The sequence below is a fragment of the Carya illinoinensis genome, chromosome 9 (genome assembly GCF_018687715.1).
Source record: "Carya illinoinensis cultivar Pawnee chromosome 9, C.illinoinensisPawnee_v1, whole genome shotgun sequence".
Classification (NCBI taxonomy): Eukaryota; Viridiplantae; Streptophyta; class Magnoliopsida; order Fagales; family Juglandaceae; genus Carya; species Carya illinoinensis.
In genome coordinates, this window is record NC_056760.1 from 30136790 (window position 1) to 30150000 (window position 13211).

The window sequence follows — 13211 nt, forward strand, 5'->3', positions numbered from 1 at the left end:
GTGCCTCATGTATCAAACTTTAAATTTTAATTAAATATTTTAGTTTGTAATGTGGTGTTGACTGTTTTTATGCATTGTGTTCTGTATATACGAAAAAAAGTTAGTAAATTTTTTTGTTACGGCAACAACTATTACCAAAACTTAAACTATTGGCCGATGGGATACCACCATTCTAGACAAATCATACCAAAACAGTTGGGTTTCACCTATAAATTAATCCGATAATTTGCTTGCAGAACAAATTCATGATACATATGCTTTTCTTCTGTACTTTTACCAAGCCGTAAACGGCGGAATCAGATGTGTATGGAAAGCCTTCTCTAATGAAAATGCTATTGTCACTGAAAGTTAGGTTTGGATTGGATCTTGATAATTTTATTTAGATTAAGAAAATATTTTTTAATGATTTTATATATTTTTTAAAAATATGTCAAAGTATAAAAAAAATAATAAAGAAATTAAATAAAAAACTTTTTATTCTTGTCAGTAGCCGCCTCGTGCTACTGCTAGCTCCTACTATAAAGCTTTAGAACACGCACACTATTCTGATTAGTACCCAACAGGAAACCTAACCATGATGGTCTAAAAGTAACCCACTTTCGAAGGCCAACGACTAAAAAGACCTACATTTTCATGCCCTGCATATCCGGGATCATAATGTGTTCGCCCATTGTCTATTTCTCAATCTTAGGTCTTTTCGTGGACATATGGCCCCACTGACAGGAAAAGGACGTTCTTGTTTGAATTTAGACATCATGAAAAAAACTAGAAACGGTGGGAAAACTTCTGCTTTAATTATTCCCCCCCCTTTGCTTGCTGCAGGTGAGTCATGTCTTTATTAAAAAAACTGGTTTATAAAGAGAGGAATGTGATCAAGATGATTAAATGTTCTATTCAATATAAGGGACAAATGATAAATATAGCAGTTCACACTTAGGTAAAATATGCCAAGCATCTAGATGGTTTGATAATTTAGTATATCAAGACATAATTGTAATTTTTCATTTATATTCCTTTATTTCTATTGTTAACTCATGTAATAGTAACTTGTATAGGTTTTATTCATGTTGTATAAATAGCTATTGTACAAATGGACTCAATTTTAATTCAATTCGATTCTTCTTCTAGAAGGCTCTTCCCTTTTCTTCCCTTTTTGCTCTGCTAGGATTTATGTTTTCCGAAGCGTTTCTTCTCTTATGGTTAGATCATAAGGAACGATTTTCACAGAAAAATGGACCTTGCATTTTTCATTTGCAGAAATCAATTTCTTCTCTTACTCAAGGTTCTCTTTCGGTGAGTAACTATTTTACTCGTCTTAAGGGCCTTTGGGATAAACTCTCTAATTACAAGCTTATTCCTAACTGTTCTTGTATTGTTGTACGAATGTTGAACTTCTTTGTTCAACAAGAGCTAATTTACAGTTTTTGATGGGATTAAATGAATCTTCTGCACCTGCTCATGCAGTGATTTTACTCATGGAGCCTCTACCTCCTCTGAATAAAGTTTTTTCTCTTGTTTTACAAGAGAAACAACAACATGAAATTTCCTTTATCTCTTTGCCTTCTGTTGATTCTCTTGTATTTTCTTCTCATGTTGATAGCACTAGATCTCTTAAATCTTTTTCAAAAAAGGATAGATCAGTATGTAAACATTGTGGAATTATTGATCACGTGATTGAGAAGTGTTTTAAGTTCCATGGTTTTCCCCTAGCTAGAAGCTAAAATAGAGGTAATAGTCCATGGCTAATTCTACTGTCCTTAGTGATAGCAACTTTTGTCCATGCTTCCCTATCCTAAATTTATTGATCCAGTTCCTTCTGCTGTAAATACAGTTGTTTTGAATAATTTTTTTGGTATTATTTTTCCTTCTAATAATACTCCTATATTTTCTGTTACTCAGGGACTACCTTTGATTCCAAATCCTGGATTCTTGATACTGGTGCTATTGATCACATGGTTCCCTCTATTGATTGACTTACTTCTATTGCTCATTATGTTAATGCTTCTGTGAAGCTTCCTAATGGTCAATATGTGCTTGTTATACATATTGGCTCCGTTTCTATCTCTGAGCGTCTTCTCCTACATGGTGTTCTATGTTTTCCAACTTTTTATTTCAAATTGATTTCTATTAGAAAGTTAACACAGTCACCAACTTGTTCCTTCTTGTTTTCCTTTGACATTTGTATCATACAGGACCTGATTCGTTGGAGGCTGATTGGAGTGGGTAGATTGCATGGAGGTCTTTACATATTGCAACAGTCAAACCTTTCTAATTCTATTTCTACTTCACATATTACCTGTTTACCTAAAAACATTTATACATATATTTGTTTCAATACTGCCAAATGCTCTAAATATGAGCTTTGGCATAATAGACTTGGTCATCCTTCTAATTCTAGGATGCTGTTTGTGAATAATTTTGTTTCAAAATTGACTCCTCCATGCCATCCTTGCATGATTTGTCCTTTAGCTTAACAAAAAAAAAAAAAAAAAAAAAAAATTGTCATTTCCTAATAATGCTCATTTGTCTGCTACTCCATTTGACCTAGTTCACTGTGATGTTTAGGGTCTATATTCTATACCTACTGAAGGTTACAAATATTTTTTGACTATTGTTGATGACTCAACTCATACTATATGGCTTTATCTTTTTAAATACAAATATGAAGTTTTATAATTACGCTCAAAGAATAATGCGGTAGTTGTAGCACAGATTTGGGGTGTCGATTCCACATGGAGACAAATTAAAAGAATAACAAAAGGAACAAAGAAACTAAAGAAAAATATTAAATAAATAATGGAGAACAAAGATTAATTTTAAATGTAAATTAAAGTGAAACAAAGTGACTAATGGAAAAAGTACTCAAATTTAAAGAACAGTAGAGCGTCGGGAATCCCTTGCACAAATCTGGTATTTTAATTATTCTTAATTCATTGGATAACTCAATTGGGAACTCAATTCTTGAAATTCCCAATCGGAAGGTATAGATTTATAAACCAAAATTAAATCAAATGTTATCTTTTGAAAAATCATTCACCACTTTTAAAATATGTAAATTACTATCCCCATTGAAAAAATCCAACGACGACAGTATGCTCAGGGAGCGATATTGCAGCAAAAAACTAAATCAATATAGATAAATAATTGATCCAAATATAATCAAAGAACTAATCCATTCAATAGAAAAAGTATGACTGAATCTATAAACAGAATAAATTTAATGATTATTCAGAGAAAAAAACATCGACGATAAATTGAGAATGATAAAACAAAAGATTTTTAGTAATTGAAGATCAAATACATAAATTAAAAATATCATCTAATATGCAAGTCCATCTCTAGCCCTACTTGAGAATTTAGTTACCCATAAATATATTGGATAACAAAAATCTCCAGAGAAAATTGAAGTGAACGGTGGCCATGGAGGTGATTTTCTCCTCTCTTCAAATCTACCTCTTGTGCCTCTCATTCTTTCATTTCGTGCTAATGATATGCTTATATAGGGTAGGAAAGAAACCCTAATATTTTCTTAATTTTTGCATAAAAAAATCGCCTAAATTTTAAGATTCATTTTGGTAGCCAAGTATGCCCTTTAGGAGTTCGAATTTAGAAATCCTTATTATAGACAAAGTTATAGCCATTTAAGATAGCTTTCTAATGAATCAAGAATCGTATCAATCCAATATGTGAGTAAAAAGTTATGGTCAAAATACGAAAATATGTCCAGACTGTCTCCTAGCAAATTTTGGATTTGGACTTCTTGTAGTTCCCTTTTATGATTTTTTTTCTTTTTTTCCTTGATCCAAATTCCTCTCAAATCCCATGAACCTCCTCCTTTGAATTTGACTGGGTTTTGACTTGCTCTTTTATAAACTTTGAAATTAAACATAAAAAAAAACTATTTAAGAGTATCCCAATGTAAATAGAAACTCAATTCAAGAATATACATTAATTCCTATGATTTCTATTCACATTTTAGCATTTTAATCCAATAATAGGATATTTAGAGTGCACTTTCACACACTCATCATTTCACATATCTTTAAAAGTTTTTACAAAATGATTAAAACACAAATTTTCTTAAAAATAAAATCACTTCGCACTGATCATGGCAATAATTTTTTTATTTATTCTTTTTTTGCATTCTAAAGGCATATTACATCGGCATAGTTGTGTTAAGACTCCTCAATAGAATTCTGTTGTGGAGGGAAAGCATCAGCATATCCTTAATGTGGCTAGAACAATGATGATCCAACTCATCTGCCTATTAATTTTTGGGGTGACGTTGTTTTAACAACAACTTTTCTCATTAATAGGCTTCCTACTCCTCTTTTAAACCAAAAATCTCTTTTAGAGCTTTTGTTTAACACTACTCCTTCTTATGATCATCTCATAACTTTTGGTTGTCTTTATTTTGCTTCAACATTACAAAGATCTTCAATTAAGTTTGATCCTAAAGCTCGTACTTCTATTTTTCTTGGTTATCCTTTTGGAATAAAAGCAAACAAACTTCTTGATCTAAAACCTAATCAATCTTTCATATCAAGAAATGTTGTTTTTTGTGACGCCCCCAAATCCCCGCGCACGGACATGGGAAAATCGAGACGTCCGGATGATGACAACCCGGGTCACCACCCTAAGATGAGTGCCAAGTGTGTGTAAGAGCAACAAATGTGCAAAAGGAAACGCAGCAGATAACGAAAGTCATATAACCAGAATTTTTCTTAATATAATACAAGCTGTTTAAAACTTACATCAATAAAATATTACATAACACAAATACAGTTCAAAAGCCAAATACAAAACATAAACCAACTTAGAACTCCGGCGGAGCCGCATCCTCGGGCTCAGCCTCCTCCTCCTCCTCGTACTCTGCACCAAAATCTATGGTACCAAAAATGGTGCCGCAGGTAAGTAAACTCCAAATACCACTAGATAAAAACATATAAAACTCAAACAACATGGATGCAAGAAAAGCCAATGCACATGTCCCGCAAAACTACATTTTTACCACGCACGCCAAAAGAACTCATTTGGCCCATAAAAACATATCCTTAAAACCAAGCCTCGCCATTATCCCAGATAATGGCCCAAACCACCATTTTCCCAGAAAATGGATCAAAAGCCTCAAAACCAAATCTCGCCATTTTTCCAGAAAATGGCCCGCATCCAAAAACCATAAAAACGATCCAATTATGCATGCACCATGATCTCCCCTAGAGATCATCCGCACACCCTGGCTCTGTGCCACACCGCAGGTAACGACTACGCATGTGACACCTAAACGAGCGATGTCCAGACTCGCGCCCAGCGCGTACCTGGCCAGGCCATCCTCTAGCCCTCGCCAGCAAAGGGCCACGGAGTCGGTGAGTAGAGCGATGCCCAGACTCGCGCCTAGCGCGTACCTGGCCAGGCCATCCTCTAGCCCTGCTCCCCATCATCGCCCAGCGACAACTCAGGGGACGTCACTCAGTATTATCCACTCCCGAGTGACCAGAGGAGCTCCACCGAGATAATAACCCATCCCGGCTTGGGCTCATGAGACACACGCACCCGAAAATCCATTCACGCCAACAAAACATGATTTCTCAAATAAAATAAAATGCACGTGCATGCACCATGTAAATGCAATTTCAATGCACAAAATAATCAACCAACCATAAATCAATAAATCAAGCAACTCCGTCCTCCATCCATCTGACCCCTGAACTCCTCGGACTCAGTCCGGAATCAACCAACCAGCAGCAGTAATTTATTGTAAGAGCAAAATATATTTAAATCTAAAAGTAGGGTTTGGAAAATACTTACAGCGTTATACGGTATTTTTAAAAAGCTTGCGACGTTGCAAACGGCGGAGGAAAAGCAACGTAACAGTGTAATTTACATTATGGCTGTGGGTTGTAAAATACCCACTTTTGAACGGGGACAAACCAAGGCTCAGGATTGATAGGCAATGGCCTTGAGATATTTATGAAGCTAAGGAAAATGAGTTTTGGCCGTTGGTGGTGGTGGAAATGGCGGTTGAAGGCCAAAAAGGGGCTGAACGGAGTTGAACTTGTGGGAGCTGCTCCGACAACGGATCGAGGCCAGAAATGGGTGGTTTAGGTCGGCAAGAGGTAGGGAAAGAAGCTGTGAAAAGATGGTGGCCGGAAGTGGTGCGACGGCGCCGAAAACAGTGAAAAACCGTATGGCTTGGAGGAGCTCATGGCGGCTAACGGTGGCTCGGATGGAGGTGGAACTTGGTGTGGGTGTTCACCGGTGAGAGGAGAAGAAAAATGGGTGGGTGGTGTAGGCTACGCCGCCGGCGAGCGGCGGTTTTGAGCTGCGAAAGCAACTGGCGACAGGGGCAAAAACAGAGCAGGTGCAGCGACTTCCGGTGGCTCTCGAAGGCTAACGGCTGGTCCGATGGCTCTGAAAATTGGTGGGGATGATCTCTGGTGGAAGGGGAAGAGAATGGTGGTGGCGGTGCACTAAACGGTGGTCGGACGGTGGAGAACTGGCCGGTCAAAGTGGCGGCGACGGGAAGGAGAAAAGAGAGGAACTGCGCACGGGGAGAGGGGGAAAACGGGAAGAAAAAGAAGAAGAAAAAAAGAAGAAAAGAAAGAAAAGAAGAAAAGAAAAGGAAAAAGAGAAAAATAAAAAGAAAAGAAAAGAAATGAGGTCCAATTCTCACCTCTGGAGTCCAACAACTGATCCAACGAAAAAAAAGTTTAAAAGCAATAAAACTAAGAAAATATTTTAAACACAACGTAAAGCTAAAATATAATAATTAACTAGTAAAAACAAACTATTTAATTTTAAATCCAAAGACAAGCTAAAATAAATTAAACAATAATTTAAATTCAACAGCAATTAAAATCCAATTAAAATCCAATAATTTAAAATAAAAGAACTATTATATTAATTAAATTAAAATATTCCTTCAGTGAAAATACACGTAAAAACGGGGTGTCACATTTTTCATGGACATATTTTTCCTTTTACATCTCAAACATAAACTTGAAATATATTCTTCCATGTTTCCTGTTGATTATTCAACTTTATATTTTTTAACTGTACCTTCAACTTTAGATTATTCCCCTTCTACTGCTTTATCTCTAAACTCCAATTCACCTTCCCCTACAATTGATCCAATTGTTCAGGCTTCTTCCTCTCCAATTTATGTCCCTATACCTTTAAGTTCTGACCTTCTTAGAAGATCCCCTAGAGTTAGAAAGGTACCTGATCATTTGCGGAATTTTCATTGTAACATCTCTTCTACACACTCCACATATGATCCTTCAACAAAGTCCTCTGCATCAGGTTCTTCTTGCCTTTTAGTTTCTCCTCCTAAATATGATATCTTCAATTTTTTGTCTTATGCTAATCTTTCTTCTTCCCATAAATCTTTTGTCATGCCCATTTTTGCCTATACTGAACCTGAGTTCTATCATCAAGCTGTCAAGCACTCTCATTGGAGAGATGCCATGTCAGTTAAGATTGCATCCTTGAAACTTATAATACTTGGATTGTTACTTTTTTACCTCCTGGTAAGAAGACTATTGGTTGTAAATGGGTTTATAAGATTAAATATCGTGTTAATGGGTCCATTGAAAGATATAGGGCAAGGCTGGATGCCAAGGGTTATACCAAAACTGAAGGCTTGGAACATTTTCTCTTGTTGCTAAAATGGCAACTGTTAGATTTCTTTTGGCCATTACTACTGTGAATGGTGGGCATTTTACACAGCTTGATTTTAATAATGCTTTTCTACATGGGGATTTATTTGAAGAAGTGTACATGGTTTTACCTCCTGGTTTTCATATTCAAAAGGGGTTCCAAGTTTGCAAGTTGAATAAATCACTCCATGGTTTGAAACAAGCTTCACGGCAATGGTTCTCTAAGTTTTCCACTTCTATCCTCAGCATGGTTTTTCAACAATCCAAAGCTAATTATTCTCTTTTTACTAAGACTGAGGGTTCATCTTTCATTGCCCTTCTTGTCTATGTTAATGATATTCTCATAGCTAGTAATGATATGCAATATGTTGAAATCTTTAAACTCCTTGCTTAATGAAAGTGACCGGTGCAAAACTGCAAGTGCACAGTATCATAGTTTTATAGTAAAGTAATAAGAAGAGTATCGTCCTCAGGGATTGGTACCTTACTCTTGCTAAATACCAAAATTATACTAATCTCAATTTTATCTAGAGGAATCGCTAAGGTTTTTGTAGTTGCAAATAAAACTAGATCAACTCAAAGAGAAATAAGCAAAGAAAATAAAACTGACGTTCAAAGATCAAATTCAATGGGGAAGAAAACTTCTAGGAAATCGATTTCACCTAATTCTTCACTATGCTTTTCTCATCCAGCTAATTTAACTTAAACCTCTTTTGTCTATTAGCAAATCTCTAATTCATCCAAAAGCCTCTTTCGATAGTCAATTGGAATTGACTCTTGGTTATCAATTCACACAAGAATATGCAAATTCAATAATCAAGAACGCAATAAGATCAATGATTTAATGACTACATAGGTTCATACAAGTCTTTCGATCTCTATACTTACCTATGCTGAAATATCCAAGATCTACCCTATGATTCCCTCTTTCGATAGCAAATCACAAGATTAATTATCATCTAATCAATAGCCAGTTAATTAGAAGCAATAAATTCAAAATAAATCAGATAAACAAAGAGAGAATTGCATTAAATTAGCATAGATAATCAAGCATAGTTCGGAAATAGGTTACATCGTTTTCCTAGAATGAAGAAAATTTAGCTCATGCTAGAAATGGAATTCAACATAAATGAATTCACCATAATTGTTCTGAGAAGATGGGAAGAAGAAAATAAACACTGAAAAATCCTCCTTGCAGCCTCAACTCGTCGTCAAAAACTCAAGGGAATGATTCAACGCTTTTCTCTAGTCCGTGCTCGTGTATGATTCCAACATACGTGCAATAATTGGAATTCCGTCTCCAAAACAAATGAATTGAATCCTTCTAGCTGTGTTTTTCTGTCCCAAAGAGTGTTCTCCAGTCAAAACTCGCGGCCATAGAGTGAAAAATTGCTTTTATATGGTGTCACGGCGGAAAACCTAAAATCTGTCAAAATACGATGTTCGCTCGAGCGGGGTGTCGAGCGCGCATCAAGCGTCCGACTCTGTCTGATTTTGCTCGAGCATCCTATCGAGCGCACATCGAGCGTTCGACTCTGCCTGATTTCGCTCGAGCGGCCAATGTCTCCGCTTGAGCGATCTTCATTTTTCAGCAACCCGCTCGAGCTCCCTGTCGAGCGGCAGTCGAGCGTTTGAATCTGCCTGAATTCGCTCGAGCGGCCAAAAGCCTCCGCTCGAGCGAACTTGTAAAATCTGCAATATGAAATTTTTGTAAGTCATCAAATACCCCCAAACTTACAACTTTGTTTGTCCTCAAACAAAAAGAAAAATAAATGATAGTTTAGGCAATATCGACTCGACCCGAAAGAGAAGTATCATCACTCATCAAGCTTTTATGAATTTAGATTTCATCTCTAGTATCTTACTCTTTTAACATCAAAGATGGCAGGAAAATCAATCAAAAATTTTGCAATTTGTCAAGCAAGAGTTAGGCGTTTACTTCAACCTAAAGCTAAGACCTTGAGTGTGTGTGTGATATAGTCAATTTAACCTCAAACCACCTGCAAACTCAGATAAAAGTAGAACAACCAAAATCAAAAGAATTCTCTTAAAACTTAATCCCATAAGTCCAATTTTCAGAAATCCTCTCCACTAATGTAGTCAACACCAAAATCAAAGATCAAAAGGTCTTTATTAAGGTTGTAATGATAGGCCACAGGGTGAGGGTTAAGAAAGAACTGGATATGGGAAATTAAATCAAACTGGGAAAATACTTAGTGAAAAGAACATTAAAAGAGAAACTCACATGATTCAAATCATAGCTCTTTCTTGGCAATATGCTCATACTTGTGGCATTATTATTGCTGTAATCACTGATGCAATACCAACAATTCTCTTGACAAAATTTGAGGTAATTCACATTCCGCTTGGCGACTTCTTTTTCTTTTTTTTTTTTCCTTTTTTTTTTTTTTTTTTTTTTTTTTTTTTTTTTTTTAAACAGTCACTTCCTTTCTTCTTCTTCTTTTTCTTTGATCAAACAGAGCAAACATAATACGGTTCATCATGAAACCAATTTTCTCTTTTAAATGTAACTCTCCACCAAAGTATTTTCTCAAACTATCATCGGTAGATTCATTGTTTTTCAGGCTTAGAGCGGGCATGGTTTATGTAGTTCAAAGAATCAATAAAGGCTCATGAAGGCTCAAGGGGGTTGACTATGGAAACACACCATGTAATGATGGCATGACATTTAGGACGGCTGGGAAAGCTTTTTGGTTATGCCAAAGAAATGCCTAGATCATTTCTCTGATATTTGGTATCAACTAGGATTTCGCCTCAAGGACCCATCAACGGATTCTAGAGCAAAGCAAAATCGAACCTCCCTCTTTCAATTAATTTAACTTCTTCTCTTCATAAGCAAAATGGAATAAGAGAAAGACGACTATGTGCTCAATTGTGTTCAAGGTCAAAGATTTAAACCAAAGTACCCACAAAACTTCACTTGACATAAAAGAAATTTTTGAAATTTTTTCTCAAAACCATCTTCAATCACAAATTTCAGAGTCATAGAGAATTCAATCTTACTCCAATGCATGCTTGGTAAGAGAATCAAACAACCCATCAACAACCCAAGACTTAGAAAACAAGAGGATCAAATGATTATAAGAGTTTACACCCCCAAACTTAAACTAAACAATGTCCTCATTGTGATGCAAAAGTAAAAAGGATTGAAGAAATAAATGAACTTCCCTGGTTTCATGGTGAATCTTCCGTAGATTAGAATTTTTCAGCTCTTTATTCTTGCTCAATAAACCTGCATCAAAAATCAATTTATTAAAACTTATATAAATAAAGATAATAAAATAAATGAAAGAAAGAAAAATAGATCTATGGGTTGCCTCCCATAAGCGCTTGTTTTAAAGTCTACAGCCAGACTTTTCAATGATCATCAATTAGGATCTCCAAGAGGAATAAATGCATAGTTCCTCTCCATTTGCTCTCCATAGTAGTGCTTCAATCTTTGACCATTAACTCTGAAAATATTCCCTGCCTTGTCCTTCAAATCTACTGCTCCAAAAGAAAAAACCTCATGAATTGTATAAGGACCCATCCATCTTGACTTTTAACTTTACTGGGAAGAGCTTGAGTCGTGAATTGAAGAGTAAAACTTGTTGTCCAGGAGCAAACTCTCGCCTAAGAATCTGTTTGTCATGCCACTTCTTCGTCCTTTCTTTATAGATCTTTGCATTCTCATATGCATCATTCCGGAACTCTTCCATTTCATTCAATTGAAGAAGTCGATTTTCACCTGCTGCCTTCAAATCAAAGTTAAACTTTTCCACAGCCCAATAAGCTCTATGCTCCAACTTTACAGGAAGATGACATGCCTTTCCAAACACTAATCGGTATGGAGACATCCCGATAGGTGTTTTAAAGGCTGTACGGTATGCCCACAAAGCATCATCAAGCTTCTTCGCCCAATCCTTTCTATTGATTTTGACTGTCTTCTCAAGGATGTTCTTGATCTCTCTATTTGAAATTTCAGCTTGACCATTAGTTTGAGGATGGTAAGCAAGTGCTATCTTGTGCTTCACACCATATTTAGATAGAAGATTCTCAAATAACTTGTTGCAAAAGTGAGTCCCTTCATCACTAATAATAGCTCGTGGAGTGCCAAATCTTGTGAATATGTTCTTGTGCAGAAATTTGAGCACTACCTTTGCATCATTTATTGTTGTAGCAATTGCTTCCACCCATTTTGACACATAGTCAATTGCTAGCAAGATATAAGCAAAACCAAAAGAAGGAGGAAAAGGCCCCATAAAATCTATTCCCCAAACATCAAACAACTCAACTTCTAAGATACCTTTCAATGGTAACTCATGACGCCTTGAAATATTTCTCATACGTTGGCACCGGTCACAAGTTTTCACCAAAGTGTAACTATCACGAAAAATAAAAGGCCAAAAGAACCCACTTTGAAGTACTTAGCTGCTGTACGGGTGGCTCCAAAGTGTCCTCCATATGATGAGGAATGACAATGATGGAGGATGTCTTGCATCTCTTCTTCCGGCACACATCATCTTCTAATGATTTGATTAGGGCATCTTTTGAACAACAAAGGCTCATCCCAAAGATAGTGATTCACATCATGCAAAAATTTCTTACGTCGATGGTAAGTAAGATCAGGTGGTAAAGCTTTACAAGCTAGATAATTAACAATATCAGCATACCACGGAAGCTTGATCTCACATGCAAACAACTGCTCATCAGGGAATGCCTCTTGGACCACTGAATCTAGTCTTTCTTCCTCTTGCTCTAACCGAGAGAGATGGTCAGCCACTAAATTTTCACTTCCCTTCTTGTCTCGAATCTCCAAATCAAATTCTTGAAGAAGGAGGATCCAACGAATTAGCCTAGGCTTAGCATCCTTCTTGCCAAACAAATAGCGAAGTGCTGCATGATCAGTGAACACTATCACTTTTGTACCAATGAGGTAGGACCGAAATTTGTCACAAGCAAACACCACAGCAAGCATCTCCTTCTCAGTTGTTGTATAATTTAACTGAGCTTCATTCAATGTCCGGCTTGCATAATAGATGGCTCTAAACAGCTTGTCTCGCCTTTGCCCCAACACTGCTCCAATTGCAAAGTCACTTGCATCGCACATAACTTCAAAAGGTTGACTCCAATCAGGCACAATCACAATTGGTGCTGAAATTAGCTTCTCCTTGAGTGCATTAAAGGCCTGCAAACAAACAACATCAAAGTCAAATGCAGAATTTTTCTCAAGAAGATTACATAAAGGTTTAGAGAGTTTAGAAAAATCCTTGATAAATCTTCTATAAAATCCCGCATGTCCCAGAAAACTTCTGATTCCCTTCACATTCTTTGGAGGTGGTAGTTTCTCTATGGTTGCAATTTTGGCTCGATCCACCTCAATTCCTTTGGATGACACTCTATGGCCCAGCACGATCCCTTCTTGAACCATGAAATGACACTTCTCCCAGTTTAGGACTAGATTTTTATCTTCACATCTCTGCAAAACAAGAGCTAAGTTATGCAAACAATGATCAAAAGATGTACCAAAAACTGAAAGTCATCCATGAATAC